At 35.2% G+C, this 18,206-nt stretch overlaps 1 long non-coding RNA gene across 2 annotated transcripts in view; it reads right to left on the bottom strand.

Moving 5' to 3' along the window:
• Window positions 1–14,347, bottom strand: part of LOC148977116 (uncharacterized) — a 60,398-nt gene extending 46,051 nt beyond the window's left edge. For both annotated transcript variants that reach the window (XR_016145471.1, XR_016145472.1), the window contains exon 1: window positions 14,229–14,347. This is a non-coding gene — a long non-coding RNA (uncharacterized LOC148977116). The remainder of the gene's footprint in view (window positions 1–14,228) is intronic.
• Window positions 14,348–18,206: the final 3,859 nt, after the last annotated feature.

The raw sequence follows: 18,206 nt of genomic DNA, 5'->3' as shown, positions 1-18,206 counted from the left end.
ATATATATTTTAAGAGTTCAACAATAAAAAGGCGGCAAGAATGCAAACAAAAATGAGTTTCCTTTCAGTGTTGAATAATATAAAGAAACACCTATATCCAGAGCTTGATTCAGCATATATACAGTATATACACACACAACAACAACATCTGCTACCAAACCTGACCCAAAGTCTTCTCTCATCAGATCAATGTTTATGAATAACTATGATGATTATGGATATGTTTGACCTTCTCTTGACTGCTAAACCACTTTGTCAGGCCTCTGACCTCCTCATCCACTCAACTCCTCTTCTGACATCTATTTTCACACCTGGGGGAGGAAAAACCTCAGTTTAACCCCATTAATCTTTGTACCTCGCACCGTTATCATCTCATCCTTTGTTTTAGCGGTTCATGAGGCCGAAAAAGACTTGAAGGAGGGACCCAAGCCATATCTAAAGACCAGAATATCACATGTGGGCTCTTTTGACATGGTCCAATAAATGTAAAAAGCTAGTTTAAACATCTCACAGAGGTCTGTAAAGTGGATAGGATGTGTTATGAATGACTTTAACTGTTAACTGGATTTATCAAGCCATGTTTTATTTCACTCCCCCACCATTGTTTAGTCAAATTACTCCTGCCACTCATTTTCCTGCATGCATCCTGCATTCCCTTTTGGTTTATCCCTATGATGAGAGTCAAACATGAGATCGGTCCAATGTACTTGTTACAAATGGCTAATAAAATTACAGTCCTTGCCAAAGCTTTTTAAATGAACACACACATTCAACACCCACAAGCCTCATGATAGAGGGTGATGACGGGGTAACAACCTCCAAATAAAACAGAAACATTCCAGAAAATAAACCTCTAATCGCAAACATAAATAAAAGTGAATCAATCAAAAGTAATCCCCCAGACTGAAGCGATGGGTGGTACCAGCCTGTGCCCAGGTGTTAGCATTTTAGTAGCTGACAGAAAATAAATTACACTACAGCTTGTGTGATCTCACACAATGAGGTAATGGATTCTGTGCGAATGGGAAGGAGAGGATGGAACGAACTGAAATTAAATTAAAATTAAAAGAAACAAATAAAGATGTAAAAATGTGACCTGAATGAAATGTTTTAAATGTCTTGTAAAAAATGACATTTAAAGGTCAGACGTGTATATAATATATTTTGTTTATTTCCTTTGTGTGTGTGTATATATATATATATATATATATATATACACACATAAAGGAAATAAACAATATATATATATATATATATATATATATACACGTCTGACCTTTAAATGTCATTTTAACGTCTGACCTTTATATAAACGACTGGTCTGACCTTTAAATATCATATACGTCTGACCTTTAAATGTAATTTATATATATATATATATATATATATATATATATATACAGTATATATACGTACAGAAACACACACGTCCAGTAAATAGTTGATATTAAACAAAAGTGCAGGTTGGCAAATGGCATAACTCCAAGAAAACTAAAACAAAAATCTAAATTGAATTTTATTTTTTAAGAAAAAAACCAAGAGATTCCTCTTGTATTCAATGTAAAAAAATTAAAAATAAAAGTTTTATATATAGCATTTGAAATCAACTATCATGAATGCAAAGTTTACTTTAATGCCTTATTCTGCATCTCTTAACCCACCCAACATCTAAACTCCACAACTACCTTATTGAGGCAAAAGTCGTAGTTATTAGTTAGATAATAGTGAGAATTCAATCTAAAGTGTGACCAGATTATTTTCATCATACAGTATTTAAAACCCTTATTTGTTAATGAGCCATAAACACATCATATCAAACCTTCCTGTCCTCAGTCTGCAGTGTCTTGCATGTGCCGACATGGATTGAGATTAGACTTGAAATTATAACATGTTCCTGTATACGACATCTTAGTTTAACGACACTGTTGGCGTCTGGAATAAACCTTTGTTTGCTATGGCATCAGTTTAACTTAATGGAGGAATTATGAAGTAAATGGCTTAAAATAAAACATTGCCCACAGTGCATGTTCCAGCATGAAATGCTCCTCTCACTTCAAGTGCTTGCCCTAAAAACAAGGTTGTGATGGTTAGAACTTAGAAAAAAAGAAACATTTCTGAAAAAGGACCTACTTCCATTGCATTGAGCTTTAGAAATGGCACCATTGCTTTTGTTGCAGTTTTTCAGTATTTTGTGCAAATTGCGTGTGCAGTTTACTTCCATACTTTCTGCAGTCATTCCAGCTAACAGCGTTTAAGGTTCACAGAGCGCTGGGTTTGATATGGGAAATAAGGGTCTCTCAACCCCAAAATTATTTCCTGTAATCAAGCTGGCCGTTACAGCACTGATTTAAAAGAGATCCGAGCCCATTCTCGTCCAAATTTAAGCATGCATACAAAGACAAACCTACTGTACACATTTAAAATGTAAAATACAAACAGTGAACCTGAAATGATTAGATTAACACTTTTAAAAAATTTGTAAAAATCTATCATTTAAAAGTCTTGGATTGAAAATGTTCAGCTAAATAAGAGAACTTTCTTGCAATTGCGTGTTCAAGGCCAAAAGTCAGTCTTTTTCCCTCAGAATTGGACTTTATAACTCACAATTGCAGGTTTACATCACAATTCTAAGAAAAGAAGCCCGAATTAGTTGATTATATCTATTATATAAGTTTATACCTCGCAATTCTGACTATTTCTCGCAACTGACTTTATATCCTGAGAAACTCATAATTGTCAGAAAAAAAGAATTGTGAGATATAAACTCGCCTTTGATTACATCTTATATCCCGCAATTCTGACTTTATAACTCGCAATTGGAAACTTATATCAGGCTATTCTGAGGAAAAAAAGTCTGAATTGTGATATAAAAAGTCGCAATTATGTTTTACATTTTTCTTTATGTAAAACAAATTAGATTTGTTATTTTTTAGCATGTTTGGGCTGTGGTGATGCTAAAGAGGCTATTGTTTCTTCATGTTATAAACTTACTTCAAGTTACTAATATACTTAGTGTAATTGTAAGAAAAAAAAGAATTGTGAGATACAGTATAAACTCGCCGTTGATTACATCTTCCTGCTATTCTGACTTTATAACTCGCAATTGGAAACTTTATATCAGGCGATTCTGAGAAACTAGATGTTAACTCGTAATTTTGGGAAAAAAAAAAAAGTCAAAATTGTGAGATAAAAAGTCGCAATTAAGTTTTACATTATTTTTATTCCGTGGCGGAAATAAAATTCATTATTTTTTAGGCTATTGTTTCTTCATGTTATATATATATATATAAACTTACTTCAAGTTACTAATATACGGTAGTGTATACTTTTGTCTGTCCATAGATGGTGTGTATTGTAGGAAATCTAGTCATTTCAATCTCATCTCTCTTGCCGCTTGGCTGCACTTAATCACGAGCAAACTCTATCTTCAGAGAGCAGGGGTTATCCGTTTAAATTGAGTTAACCAGATAAATATTGTCCTTGCCCAAAGACCCTCCTCATTGCAGCTCTCCATTCATGTTGGTGGTCAGTTGAAGAAGCCTGATTGTAGCAGGCGTCCCCGGATGACACTGGGCTCCATTGTGCCTGACTGCACCCTGGAAACCAGGTCTGCCAAAGCACCCTCTCTGTCTCTATCTGATGGCACGGGCCGCTGATCAAGCCTTCAATACCCAGCCATAGTCTCTTTTTCTTGGCTCAGTGAAGCTTTATTTGGTCATTCGATAACTGAACCTGATAGCACCAGGGCCTAGGGGTCAAGAAGCTCATTGACATACTACCACAACAGCTAGACCAGGTGCTTGGAAAAAAAACAAGCATCTTGAAATCATCACTGTTTTTGTCCAAAAAAAACCCCCCCAAAAAAACTTCAACAACATAAATTCTAAAAATGTGGGGGAAAAACAGATGCGCTAAATTGAGGTGGAAAATTTTTTAACACATAGTGTCAGCCATCTTTTTTTGGAAGCTAAGCTAGCCGGCTCTTGTTCCCATCCTCTTTTTCCTGGACATATCCGGCCGTCGATGTCCGGGATTCAGCTTTTGCTTTCTGCAGTCGCCATTCATTGTTTACATGCACAGCTTTTGTTTCAATCTAACTGAATTCATTCTGATTGGTGAATCTGAATGTAGTGTTTACATGAGCGCTAAACAAGTGATCGGTTGATGTGCGTTTTAACATTGCCTCCGTGAGAGATACGAGACCGGTGCGTCTCACAGGTGTCGCTCGGCTGTAATCACGCCCCCGGCCTCGCGCCGTTCTCCCGCGGCCCTCACTCGTCCCGCTCGCCACAGTAAACATGATGAATGGCGACTGTAGAACGCAAAAGCCGAATCCCGGACATTTTGGGCGATCTCGAAACACATTTTCGGGCAGACTCATCACGGAGACTCACTAGTAGCCTAGACTTGTTGTTTAACTACTGCGCTCTGTTACTGGTAGGCGTGGCCTCCTAGGCAGCGAAGCAAGTGCATTCTGGGAGTTGTTGTCTTTCATCCACACAAATACATTTTCTGGCTTTTCTCAGTCTAGAAAGCTCCAAATTCAAAAATAATTTCACATTTCTACATAAATGACCCATTTTAAATACACATTCATCTTTCCAGAGGTGAAGTATCCCTTTAAATCCCTTAACGCTCAGCAAAAAACTCACATGACTTTGCTTAGAGGACATGATTGGATAGCTAGAATAACCAGCGGACCAATCGCATCGCACAGCATCTCAAATGTTGGTTTGGTCGTTCTGAAATGTCTGAGATAAAGTCTGTCATCAAAATGATTTGGTTTAATTCCCTCCAAGAACTGTCTTATAGGATTGCATCCCCAAATCAGGCATCTGAGCGCAAGATTTACTGCATTTTGCATTTATGTTGTACGAAAAAAATCAGAAATTGCTGCAACTTCCATTTTTATTAGATATTTAAAGTTATTTTGCACCAAATTGCCAGGAACTGGCACACATGGGATGGAAATAGTGCTTTATTGGCAAATATTTTATGCGATATTCCAATTTTGTGCATAACTTGGATGGAAAGTTGCGAATATTATTGTTACTCCAAAAACGATACGCTGTTATTTTTTTGCATGTAACTGCATTGCATGCAAGTAAATGAATATTTACACTGCACTTCTCCATAAAATGACAGTTGGTAACTGTCAAGCTCCAATGAGAAAAGCACCATACTGTAAAAAGCATCATAAAAAGTTAATATGGCTCATGCATTGTATTCCAAGTTTTCACATGAAAGGTTTTATGATACCTTGTTTGTCTTTTTTTAGTGTTTGACAGGCTGTCATTGTATGGAAAAGTGCTGTATAAAAACATTTCAAAATTCTGAATAAACACCAGCATGTGGATTTTATACAACATAAGGGTGAGTAAATAAATGACACTTTTTTTCAGTCAACTATTAAAGCTTTCAAAGCTGCAAAGAACCAACGAATCTCCAACACAGGCATCTTGAAAAGTAATTCTAAAGTCGGTTTTCCAAGTTTTTCTGTTTCATTGCACAAATATATATTTCAACACTCCCTATTTCAACGAACTATGACGATTATGTTCGCTTTATTGGCTAAATGTGACATCTTGCAGATGTGCAGGCAGCGCACTATTGCGCCTCACAATCACAGTAATGAGGTGATACCAGAGAGCGATTGAGATGGCGCTCACAGGAGGATGGCGCCAAACGGACAAACTGATAAACACACAACAATGTCATCGCAGAGATAAATAAGATGAGACTAAACATTTGTGATTTGTTCTTCGAGATCTAGTTTGCAAAATCAGCAATGTTTACGGTTGGCCGAGCGTCTGTTGGTGTTGCTCGTTCTTGAAATCGTCACCGGCATGATTTATTTTCCCTTTCCACGACCATAAACATTTACTCAAAGCCATTACACAAATCTAAATTCCATTAGCAGGATAAACAGAAATATCTTTGCATTCTCTTAAGCAGGCGCATGAGAAATTAAACAAAAGCAATTCAACAAAGGGTTCAACCAAACGGCACCATATGCTCAGCGTTCTCGGATGGAGATTCGTCTGCAGTTGACAGGCGTGTTGTTTTTATCAAATTCGCCCTCATGCAACCTAGCAGCGGGAATCACTGTATTTATAGTTCATCCTCTTGTTTGAGAAAGACTAGGTATAAAATGGAGAAAAGCCATTGGGTTTGGATGGGAAGAAGGGCTTGGTATTGATACAACACTCTAAAAAAGGCTGGGTTGTTTCAACCCATGTTTGGGTCAAATGGACAAACTCAACCGTTGGGTTTAAAACTTAATTTAAAATTTGAAGCAAAAAAACTAAACATTTTAGAATGAGATTCCAGAATGAGATTTAATTTCAATTTACATTCAATATTGATTAATTTGGAAATGTTTCAGGGACTGTACATGTTAATTTATCTTACGGAAAAAAAATCTCTCAAATTATGCTGTGAACTATAGGGAGAACTTTGTACATTACTATAATAATACAAGTTGAAGTTAAACTAAAAATATATCCCAAACTATCAAATTCCACTGTTATTTATTTTTTAGATATGATAATCAGCACTCTGTTATAAAGTAAGCTGTATACAATTGCACATAAGGACGATTTTATACCAACTTTCTAATGATATAACTCCAATCCGTCATTGAATTATAACAATTTACATGGTGGCTGTCATAAAAAAAATATATATTTTAACATTTAATTAAGACAATCCTAAGATATCCCCAGGTTAAGAATAAATAAATAAATAAATAAATACATTTATCTATCAAATTGTTACAAGAGTTATTTAACTAACTAACTAACTAACTAACTAACAGAGACACATTAAAGAGCATCAAAATTACGTTTATTGTAAGAATTTTTTGTAATATAACTGACTTAATTTGAAAGCTGAGACATTTTTTTTTTTTCAAAAAGTTAAAAAGCACAAAGATTATTGTATCTGCAACCCTCTGGTGCTTTTCGATCATTTTTGACCGAAAAATTAGACCCCATTGCAAATAAATGGGAAACAAAATTCATCTAGTGGAAAAATTTGGTACTACGACCAAACAAAACCTTTTTTTTCTAATTTGGAACACAACTTTAGATTTATGTTAGATTTAAGTTTAGATTTATGGCTTGGGTTTCTCACAGTTTTAGAGTTAAACCATATAAATTTCATACACATTATGCCTTTTTCATAATAATGAACCTCTATAACTTTTTAAAGTTTCACTTTTTAAACATTTCACTTCAGCAATAATCTGCTTTAAAAAGAGACCAAACTTAAGTCTGTGAAAATTAGAAATTTAATTTTCAGGACTATCCTTAAAAAGTGGATCATAACTGTTTCATAAAATAATTTAGTTCCATAAAATCTCATAAAAATACAAAATATTAAATCAATAAAAACAGGGTTAACCCACCCCTAATAGAGCTAAGAGCCAAACTAATTTTGTTTTATTGTACATCTGATGAAAATCAAGTAAGACGAGTTATCCTTATAGTAGTGTCCTTATAGCATTAGCAAACACCACAGAATTATCCAGACTGCCTGAGAAAAAGGGGGATCGGCCTAATGGATCATGAAATTATTCTCAGAGAAGTAGATCTCAAGCCTAACAGCCTGTAACGACGGGTTTAGGACAGAAATAGAGTGGCGTAATAGTAGCGACTGGCCCCATTACTGGTTCCGGAGCTTGTGGCACCATCCTGTCTGTAAAGAACCAGAGAGATACCATCACAGCATGGCCAGTGAAACACTACCTCCCCCCGATAATCACCCAGAATTCCAGTGCACAGGAGCCTGAACTACGGAGGCGGAATGATATGGAGAGATATTTTACAAACTGTATAAACCAGAGTGGGCTGCAGTAATGGGGCGTGAGAGGTGTAAGTCATGTATGGTTGCACATGACTATTATCACTGCACTTACGCATATGGAGACTAAAAATCTGATTCAATTTGCAGGACACGTGATGTCTGAAGCCAAGTGGAAACACATGCATCAGAACACTCAGCAACACAAACACAGGTTTAGTCATCTATACAGTATATATATAGATGCCTCATCAGGCCAACAGCGTTTTTACGGGAGTAAAAACTCATTCTCTTCATAGGGAAATTGATAACTTATAAACCTTTAAAAACAGCCTTACTGTGATCTACCAGGTTGTTAACTTCAGTCCACATTACTTCAGCTTAATTTTAAAATAATCGAGTTTAACAGCTCATTTTGTGGTGGAAAAACTACATTACCCATGATGCTGTGCAGAAAATTACACCAATCAGAGAGTCGAAATAAGCGCCACCCACTCGCATGAAGCCACTCCCATGAATGATGTAATCAAGTCGATCTGCTCTCAAAATATTTAAATGTGAATATTTTGCAATAAAAATATATTATTTGTAAATGAGTAGTTATGTTTCTTCATTATTTTTAATTCCATTTCACTGTAAAAAAAAAGATGCCTTAAATTTTTAAGTACAATAAACTTGGAAGTTTAAGTCATTTCAACTTAAATGACGTTCAAATGAATTGAGATGAGTTTTTTTTAAATAATGAGTTGAATCTTGTATAATTTTTTTTTTTTTTAAAGTAGAATTTTGCTTTAAACTTCTTTTGATGAGTTAAAGCACTGTGAAACACTTTACTTTAATCAAGACTTTTTAAAACCACTATGGAAAAAAATATTGGGAAAAAAAAACACAAAAAGGGAAATATTCATTACACATTAAACATGCACTCTATGGGCCGCTATACATAATCCATCTGTCATATTGGAACGGTCAAAGCCATTCGAGAGCAAGTTGACGCATGTATGACTATATATCTGCAATAGACTTCAGCAGAGGATCTTGCCTTGCCTTTAATCTCGGCAGTTTCACAACCAAGCTGTGCAATGTTGTGGCATCATTGTTTCTTTCAGATTTATTTCAATTAACAAACATGTTTTATTAGTTTTAGCTCATGATAATAACCCTACAGTGATTGTGGTAATTCAAAATATTATTACTATACTTTAAATGCAGGTTGATATTAAACATAATTCTGTGCTGACTGCATGAACTGTCTACATTTTCGAGTGGTATTAACAGGTCCAGGTGAAAGAGCTTTACAGTGAAACAAGGCCAGTCTGTGGTCAAACCAACTGCGATGTTAACGACTCTGAACTCGCATGGAAATTACTCAACAGGCAACGAGTGCAATGGTAAAATGAACACCACTGTGCGAAAACTCAAACACAAGAGAGATAGCATAGCAAAAATCACACAACCTGGCGAGTAAATGTACATTGTGAAAGTAGCACACTACAAAAATGTGTGCTGCTTATTTATAGTTTATATTACAAATGAATGCGTCGATGCAATTTCTTAAGTAGTGACTGAAAGCGTGTGTAATGTGATTATATTGGCTCTGTGTTTGTGTTCATTAGTGTGTGAATGAGCGTGTGTGTTTCATTTCTCTGTTTGCATTGGCTATTTGGAGGCAGACAAAAATAACAGCTCTCTTAAAGCAAACACATATATTTTACACTTCCTACCACAGCGACGCAGGGAGACCAAGCATCCGTTGCCATAAATTACATACACACATATTTTCTCCTAATTTACTTTTAGTTTACATTGTTTTACACTTTTCTCTTTAAGAGAAATCAAAACCAAATCGAAGAAACATGTTGGTTTTACAGCTAAAGTGTATATGACCCCATGCAAAAAATGTTGTTTTATTTTATTCTTTTTTTTCTGCAAGGACGCATTAAATTGATCAAAAGTGACAATACATTTATAATGTCACAAAACAATATTTCAAATACATGCTGTTCTTTTGAACTTTCTGTTTATCAAAGAATCCTGAAAAAAATATTGCATTTTCCACAAAAATATGAAGCAGCACATTGATAATATTCAGAAATGTCGTGCATCACAATAGAGTGATTTCTGAAGGATCATGTGACACTCAAGACTGGAGTAATAATGTTGAAAATTTAGCTTTGATCACAGAAATATTTAAAAAAAATTATTATTACAGTTTTTACTGTATTTGTGATTAAATAAATGCATCCTTTGTGCGCAGGAGAGACTTCTTTCAAAAACATTAAAATCTTACTGACCTCAAACTTTATTAGAAACTTTAGTATACATCAAGCCTCTAAATATACACATATGTGCGATCGATATATATCATATTTTATGTTTTTAAAAAATCCAATGCATACTAACACACATACACATGGCATAGTATATCAGTGCCAACTGTAATTACACTAATCTTTCAAATCCCCACTTCCAGGTCCAGATTTGGTTTCAGAAAATCTATCAATACAGTACACACACTGTGCTAACCCACTTAGCAAAGCCACCCAGATAATAACATCTATCAAACATGATTCACCCCTTACAATTTCCTATTTACCCAGTCTATGATTTGTGGTGGTCATTATAAGGATTAAATATGTGCTACATGTGTTCACATGACGCCTGTCCCACACTTCACAAAGGTCCTTCTGTTTCACTGTCTGACTGCGCTGGCGTATGCGTGTGTGTGTGTGTGTGGATGAGTTTTGTGAAAAGCAGTCCACACGCTCCTGCTTTAAACGGTTCAATTGCAACAAAAAGCGAGGCCAACAGTAAAGAACTACGCCTGTGTGCCCATTGTGCAGCAGAGCTGGTTTGTCGTTCATTTATGAGCGTGTTTATTTGTATGTGCGCACTCATGCGTGATCAGCGGCAGTCTGTGTGGTCTTTGAGGTCGTGGCCCAAAGAGGGAAGGACACACTTTAGCAGTGTTTCAGCGGGCAGGTCTCAAGGGTCTGTGTGGTTCATGCCCAGCGTTTCATGCCAACCCACACCACAGATCCACAGTGCCAGCACTAACCCACACCACAGCCCTCAGACAACGACTTCTCCTTATGGACATCTGAAATCCCTCACCATTTAGTTCTCAAACTGTGATAGTGTAATTTGTTGCCACACCAAAAAAGCAATAGAATGATACTGTGGTAAAGTGATGGTATCAGATGAAAATACCACAGTACTGTGTGATATATCATGGCACTGAATTTGGGATTTATTTAGATAATATACAGACAAACAATCCATAAAATAGTATTATTATGGAACCATAACCAAAAGAAAAAAAGAATTTCATGCTAATATTTGATATCCCATAATACTAAATTTGGGATTATATGGTACTCCTGGGTACTTTTTTAGAAAACAAAACAAAAAAACAATATATATATATATATATATATATATATATATAATTTTTTTTGTTTGGGATTTATATGGTATTCCTGGGTACTTCAGAAAACAAAAAAAATGATATATATATATATATAAATATATATTTAAATTGCATCTAGTTGACCTCACTAATCAACTAATTGACAACTAGATGACCATACTGTTCATTATTAAAAAAAAAAAAAATTTTTTTTGCTATATATATATATTTATATATCAAATGTGTGAATCTATGATTGTTTATATCACACAAAAAATGTGAATGTAATTTAGAACGTTGTATATAAAGTATATAATATATATAATATATATATATATATATTATATTCTACTTTCTCTGCATACACAATGTACACTCACATAAAGAAATGATTGCAAATCTAAGCTGATTTTTAAAAATGTTGTCACAAAATATAACTATATATATATATATATATATATATATATATATATATATATATATTAATTACGTGAGTATACAGATATCCAACTCTTAATAAATCAATGGGCAATAATTTGTCCAAATTTTTTGTAATAAAATATACGGCACTAAATAGCACTAAAAGTCAAAAATATTGTCTTAAAAATAAAAATTGTAAAGCTAATATATATATATATATATATATATATATTTTTTTTTTTTTTTTTTTTTTGCATCTAGCATCAGACCTCACCAATCAACTAATTGACAACTAGATGGCCATACTGTTCATTATTCAAAAAATGTTTGCATTCATACTTTAGATGTTAATGCTATGCTATATAAATGTTAATATAGCTTCATATGTGAAATGACTTTCCTTTTCAGCTGATGTAACATTTCCAACTACATGTCTTATACAGACACTTTTAAACATCCAATCAACCCCAAAGGATTAAATCAAGTATCATCCTACATGTTGTCTCATTTAACATCCCGCTTCACTCTGAAATGCGCCACATTACCGGACGGGAGCTGTTTCTTGTCATGGCACTGTCCAAGCACTTAACTTAAGCAATGCTCAAGTGTAGTGGGATGGCCGGAGGTCCTGATACATGGAGTGGCGAGTCATTGTGCAACACATGTCCAGTCTGTTGGGTCTCTGGCGCCTGTTCATCCACAGGACGTCCACTGTGATAAAGAGCCTTTCCTCTGACCTGTGCACTGACACGCTCTCTTCCTAACACGACGCTCAGCCGCTCAGATTTACAACAGCCTTCAAAACGAGAGACCAACACAATCTCAGCACTCAGCGGGTGGACAGCATCAATGAGAGTTCATTCATAAAGATGTTCCCGACACAAAACCCTCTGGTACACAACCAGCCTACACTAAATCCATCACATCATTTCCCTTTACATACTCAGCATAGATGGCAAGTGTGTTTGTTGGCTAATAAAGCTTCCAAAACAGATCATCCCCAGCTGCTCCCCACGAGCTGGATGGCGCCTTGCATGGCTGGCACCGCCGTCGGTGTATGAATGAGTGAGTGAACGGGTGAATGAGAGGCAATATGTAAAGCGCTTTGGTGGCCATTGGGTCTGTGAAAGCGGCGCGCTATATAAATGCAGTCCATTTACCCTTTACCATCCTATTAGATTTTAGATACAGAACTATTCGTCTAAACATTATGGAATAGTATATAGTAATTTAGTTCTAAAAGATGGGAAAAACAATCAAAATATGTATAAAAAAGTCAAGCAAATATTAAATCACATGGACTACTTGCATAGTAGTAACAGTCACTGTAAGCTTTCAATAGCTATGAAAAGGCAAGATGTGCATAGGTTTTAAAAATGTATGCACTCAATTGAGTCGAATACATTTTTATTCGATAAGAAGACATACATAAACTAAGATGGAAGCTCATTTAACAAATAAATCCCTCAATCCAGTACAAAAAAACTCAAGTTACTTTGTTGATTCATATCACCAATCATATCACATAATCTCAAATGTTGGTTTGGTGGTTTTGAAATGCCTGAGTCAAAGTCTAATTTTCTCCCAGAAGGGTCTCAGCATTGCGTTCACAAACACCAGCATCCGAACGCAAGAGAACATAACAGCGTTTATTGTGTTTCATCAACACATTATCATCCCAAGACGTCATCTAACTGACGCTTTTGACCATAGGAATTTATTGCTTATACTTACTGATATGTTTGCTCTTCAATTCCCTTCAATATGATGTCACTTCCTAACTTCCTGTATGATTAATAATGATTATTTGTTTTTTAAAGGGTTTTACAAAAAACTTACAAAATTGAAAGTGATGATGTTCAATTAAGACAATATTCTCAACATTTTTATTAAAGAAAGAAAAAAAAATGAAGAAACAACTGGAAGTTTTTTTTTTTTAGTTTTTAATTTTAGAACCCCTTAAAATTGTAAATAAAAAAATATTTTTCCAATTATTTGTTTAGACTGTTTAAAATTAAAAAGTAAATCATATGATCTCAATATTGTGAGATTAATATTTTATCCAGTATATTAAGCCATATTTGATGGGGTAACACATACTGCATAAAAGAAACGTCCCATCAAATTTCATTCAAAATCAGTAGAATGTGAAATATCAAAGTTTGAGACTTTTATTGATTTAATAATGATTTTAAATTGGGCTAAAGAAGCACAATTCGTCATGCAAACTAATTGATTTTATTTCACATACTGAATATATATTATGAACATAAAAATATATGTGTGTGAGAGTTGACAATATGGTAGGAGTAAACTGACTTGACTCAGAATATTGATTTTAATTTATCACAATATTTTGTTATTATCTCACAAACATCAGTTCCATTAAGAACCTCTAGGGGGTTTGTGAACACCTTCAGACTCTTGACCTAGAACTATGAAAGGAGGGTAGAGGTACCAATGAAGAGAGAGAGAGAGAGAGAGAGAGAGAGAGAGAGAGAGAGAGAGAGCCAGCTGCCACATGTCTGCTATTAGCTAAGTGCTGGTGTTTATGGTCTGCACTGTGTTGCTCTTAAGTGGAGATTATGTCACTAACCAGCTCGAGATGGGGAAGCACTTCACACTGGGGTAAACAGCAACCAATGAGAGGACGTCCACTATCCTGACCCTCGGCCGCATGACTGGACCATTCCCATATGTAAACAGCATGACTCCTAAAGTTATAAAGTTAGTGTTAGTGTTAGAAAGAGACAACTTTATATTGTTGAATTGAGAAAAGAGCCAAACTACTGTATACATATATTATTTTCAATATGTAGAACATGCATTTAGACCTCACTTGTTTTGATGTTAAAATATCCCAGAGACAGCCAGACAACCATTCACAGTTTAGAGACTTTTTAAGTTTTTGAAAGAGACTTCTGATCATCGAGGCTGCACTTGATCAAAAATACAGTAAAAAAACATTAATATTGTGAAATATTATTACAACTTTAAAAAGCGAGTTTCTATTTGAATATATTTTAAATTGTATTGTATTCCTGTGATCAAAGCTGAATTTTCAGCATCATTACTCCAGTCTTCAGTGTCACATGATCCTTCAGAAATCACTCTATAATATGATGATTTGATGATTAAGAAACATTAAAATTTCAATTGATTATTATCAACGTTGAAAACAGTTGTGCTGCTTTCATATTTGTGTGGAAACTGTGATACATTTCTTACAGAACAGAACAGCACTTGTTTGAAATAGAAATCTTTTGTAACATTATAAATGTCTTTACTGTCACTTTTGATCAGCATCCTTGCTTAATAAAAGTATTAATTTCCTTTAAAAATAATGTATTTGTAAATGCAAACAGCAAACAGATTCGCTTGTAGTGTTTTTGCGTGACTGAGGCTCTTATAAAAAGAGTTTGTCTCATAATTTGCTTGGTTTGGATGGCATCCATCAGCAAGGGGTTTTTATTTGGTGCTTTTGGTGTGACGAACTGAACCCTCACTCACAAACCCCTTTCAATATGGTTCACATTTCTCATCTCATACGAAAGGCACCATGAATCATCTATCGTCATAATCACAGAACACATTGATCTATATAAACACACTTGCATCCTCAGGGGCTTGATTTCGATCACATTCACTAACTTAGACCACTGACAAAATGAGCACTGAAACTGTAGACAATTGAAATCGCTCTGCGGAAAACTCTCATTTCTCTTCGCGGCGCAATTCCATTTGCAAACCATTAAATCAGCCAGATTGAGATCATCTTCCAAACCAGCGTCTGCCTGTCCTCCACTGAGGTTCAAACCACACAGTCATTGATATCGAATGGGTTTCGAGCTGCTGTGTTTCAGGCTCATCAAAGGAAACGGCAGGGGAAAGCGTCTTATGATTCTGTCAACACTTCCGACAACCCGGTTTACTTCCACAATCCGATGCATTTCTGAATGAAACGGGATATTCGATGTGATTTCAAGTGGAACAATGAATTTTGCACAAAAAGAGCATGTTTTAAGAAAATAAATATGGTGAGTTTTGATGTCTTGTTGACTTTAACAGTCGCAATCATGCATGCAGAATTCCAAGTGAAACAAGGAGCGTTGATGTTGTTGACAGACACAGCAAATCTGTCATTAACATCGTAAATCACTTCTGATGTTCATTCGGCCAACACAAACTCCTCAATTCACGGCCCAAAACCTTCCAATCCAAATGCTGTGGCACAGCATGAAACGGAAGATGCAATAGTCTTTTCTTCCCTAAATGAAAATATCCAAGTGAAACGGCTTCTCAAACAAGAAAAACTGTAGGGCGGGGAATTGATTGGATGGACCGCTAATGGTGGATCTCAGGTGAGTGACAGGTTGTCCCGTCCTCGCGCCAGGAAATGTATCATGAAAGACGAGAATAATGATGAATTTAAAAAAAAAAAACAGTGTGCACGGATAAATCATTAATAATTAAAAATTATAAAGAATTGCTCATTTTGATTTCATGGTGACTTTAACCTTCAATTTAAACGTTTGTTACAGTGTTCACGTTCAAGGGGCCCTTGTGAAAAATAAGTGCACTTAATTATATTGAATGTACTTGTGTATTTTGAATCTTAAATTCATTTTTTTAAACTGTACTTATAGATAATACAATATTCATTTTAAAAAGCCACTTAAATAGAGTACACTTTTATGACTATGTTTCGTAGCACAGTTGAGTATGAGTGAGTACACTTTGTAATAATGTCAAACATTGTAAATCGTTGTTTTAATATTTTTTTGTTGTGGTTTGAAGTATTTTGATGTGTTGACTAACATACTGAAGCATGTAAAGTGATTATAACTTAATGGTAGATTGTTATTGAATATTAAATTTAAAGTTAAGTACTAAATTTACTCAGTAGAATAATAACTATTATATTTTAGTTTAGTTAGTACCATAAAATGCATTTTAAACACATTGCAAAAGACAATAGAATTAGTTATGAAATGACCTACTGTATAAAGATCTACTTAATCATAATAATTGCATTTAAAATAAATGTAAACAATAATACATTTTCATTTAATTGAAAATAACATGCAATAAAAGTGTCTAAAAAGTGGTGGAAAGAGTAGGCCTACTAACAAATTGTACTTAAGTAAAAGTATTGATACTTAAGTAATAATTTACTTGAGTACAAGCATAAGTACTGAAAAATAATATGACTCAAGTAAAGAGTACGTTGAATAAGTAACTTTAGTTAAAGACTTTTGGTTTGTTTTACACACTTACCATTGTTCTTGCTCCGTCTATGTTATCAGCCGAGTTTTTTATTTACTTTAAGTGCTCAGTGCTCTGGTATTATCAATGGGATTACGTATTTCAGGAGTTGCTAATCAGAATATTAGCATAGCTCACTTACATTCGCTGATATATTGAAACGTTAGCGATCATATTTAACGGCTCTGGCGATACTGATTCAAAACCAAAACACGAGCGGTTTGGAAGCCCCGCCCCCCAACCGAACTGAAAGTTTTGATTGGTTTTGCACCGCCGAGTCAGAATACACGGCTCTGAGTCAGACCTGTCTCTTATTGGCTGAACGCCTCAGACCTGTCTGTTATTGGCTGAAGCACTTCAGATCTGTCTGTCATTGGCTGAAGCGCAGGGCTGCTCCACCGCAGTAGTTTTGAAAAGTGTTGCTCCTTCAGCACCAAAGTAGTACTTTGTACTTTTGGTGAAAAATAAATGTAGTGAAGTTGAATACTTTATTTTTATTGTACTTAAGTAAGAGTAGAAGTACCACATTTTAATTATACTCAAGAAAGTAGAAAAATGTCAAAAAATCTACTCAAGTAAGTTACTGTAACGGACGTATTTGTAATTAGCTACTTTCTCTGCCTCACACCTAAGTATATTAATTAAAAGTAAATTATTTCAGTAATAAGTACTCTTTTTAAAAGTATTCTATAAAGTGTACAGCTTTTCGTAACACTTAATTTTGATGGTCCACTTTAGACATTCTACTAACTACAAGTAACTTTGCATGCAACTACATGTCAACTAGCAGTCATTAGTGTATTAGCAGACTCTGCTTAATTAATATCAGCTAAAACTTTATTCTGATGCTCCTAAACAGACATTAAGTAAATTTTCAAGTATTTTGCAGTCAACTTATTCTACTAACACCTAACCCCAACCTAACAGTCTATACTGATACTCTAGTGACTGATAGTTGACATGTAGTTGCAAAGTTACTTACAGTTAGTGTCTAAAGTGGACTATTAAAAAATAAAATGCAACCCTTTTTTCACAAGGGGCACTAAGATTGCATCCCCCAATGGGAATGGAGCACAGGGGTACAGTTTGATTTTCCATCCAGGGGTGGCTTCCAGTTGGAGTTGGGCTGGGATGTGTTGGACCCAGCTGTGCTCATGAGACAGTGCCAGCAAGGGCCTGGACGTCCGCCTAGAACCACAACCGCTGACGGGACCACACCTCTGTCAACCTGGAGCAGGACAAAGCACCTTTTCAGCACTCGCTCTCCTTCAAACTCACTTTTTTTCCCCTCTGCATTGGTCCAGTCACC

The sequence above is a fragment of the Pimephales promelas genome, chromosome 11, assembly GCF_988280905.1.
Source record: "Pimephales promelas chromosome 11, fPimPro1.hap1.1, whole genome shotgun sequence".
NCBI lineage: Eukaryota > Metazoa > Chordata > Actinopteri > Cypriniformes > Leuciscidae > Pimephales > Pimephales promelas.
The sequence above is the reverse complement of the archived record's forward strand: the minus strand, read 5'-3'. Positions and strand labels throughout refer to the sequence as shown.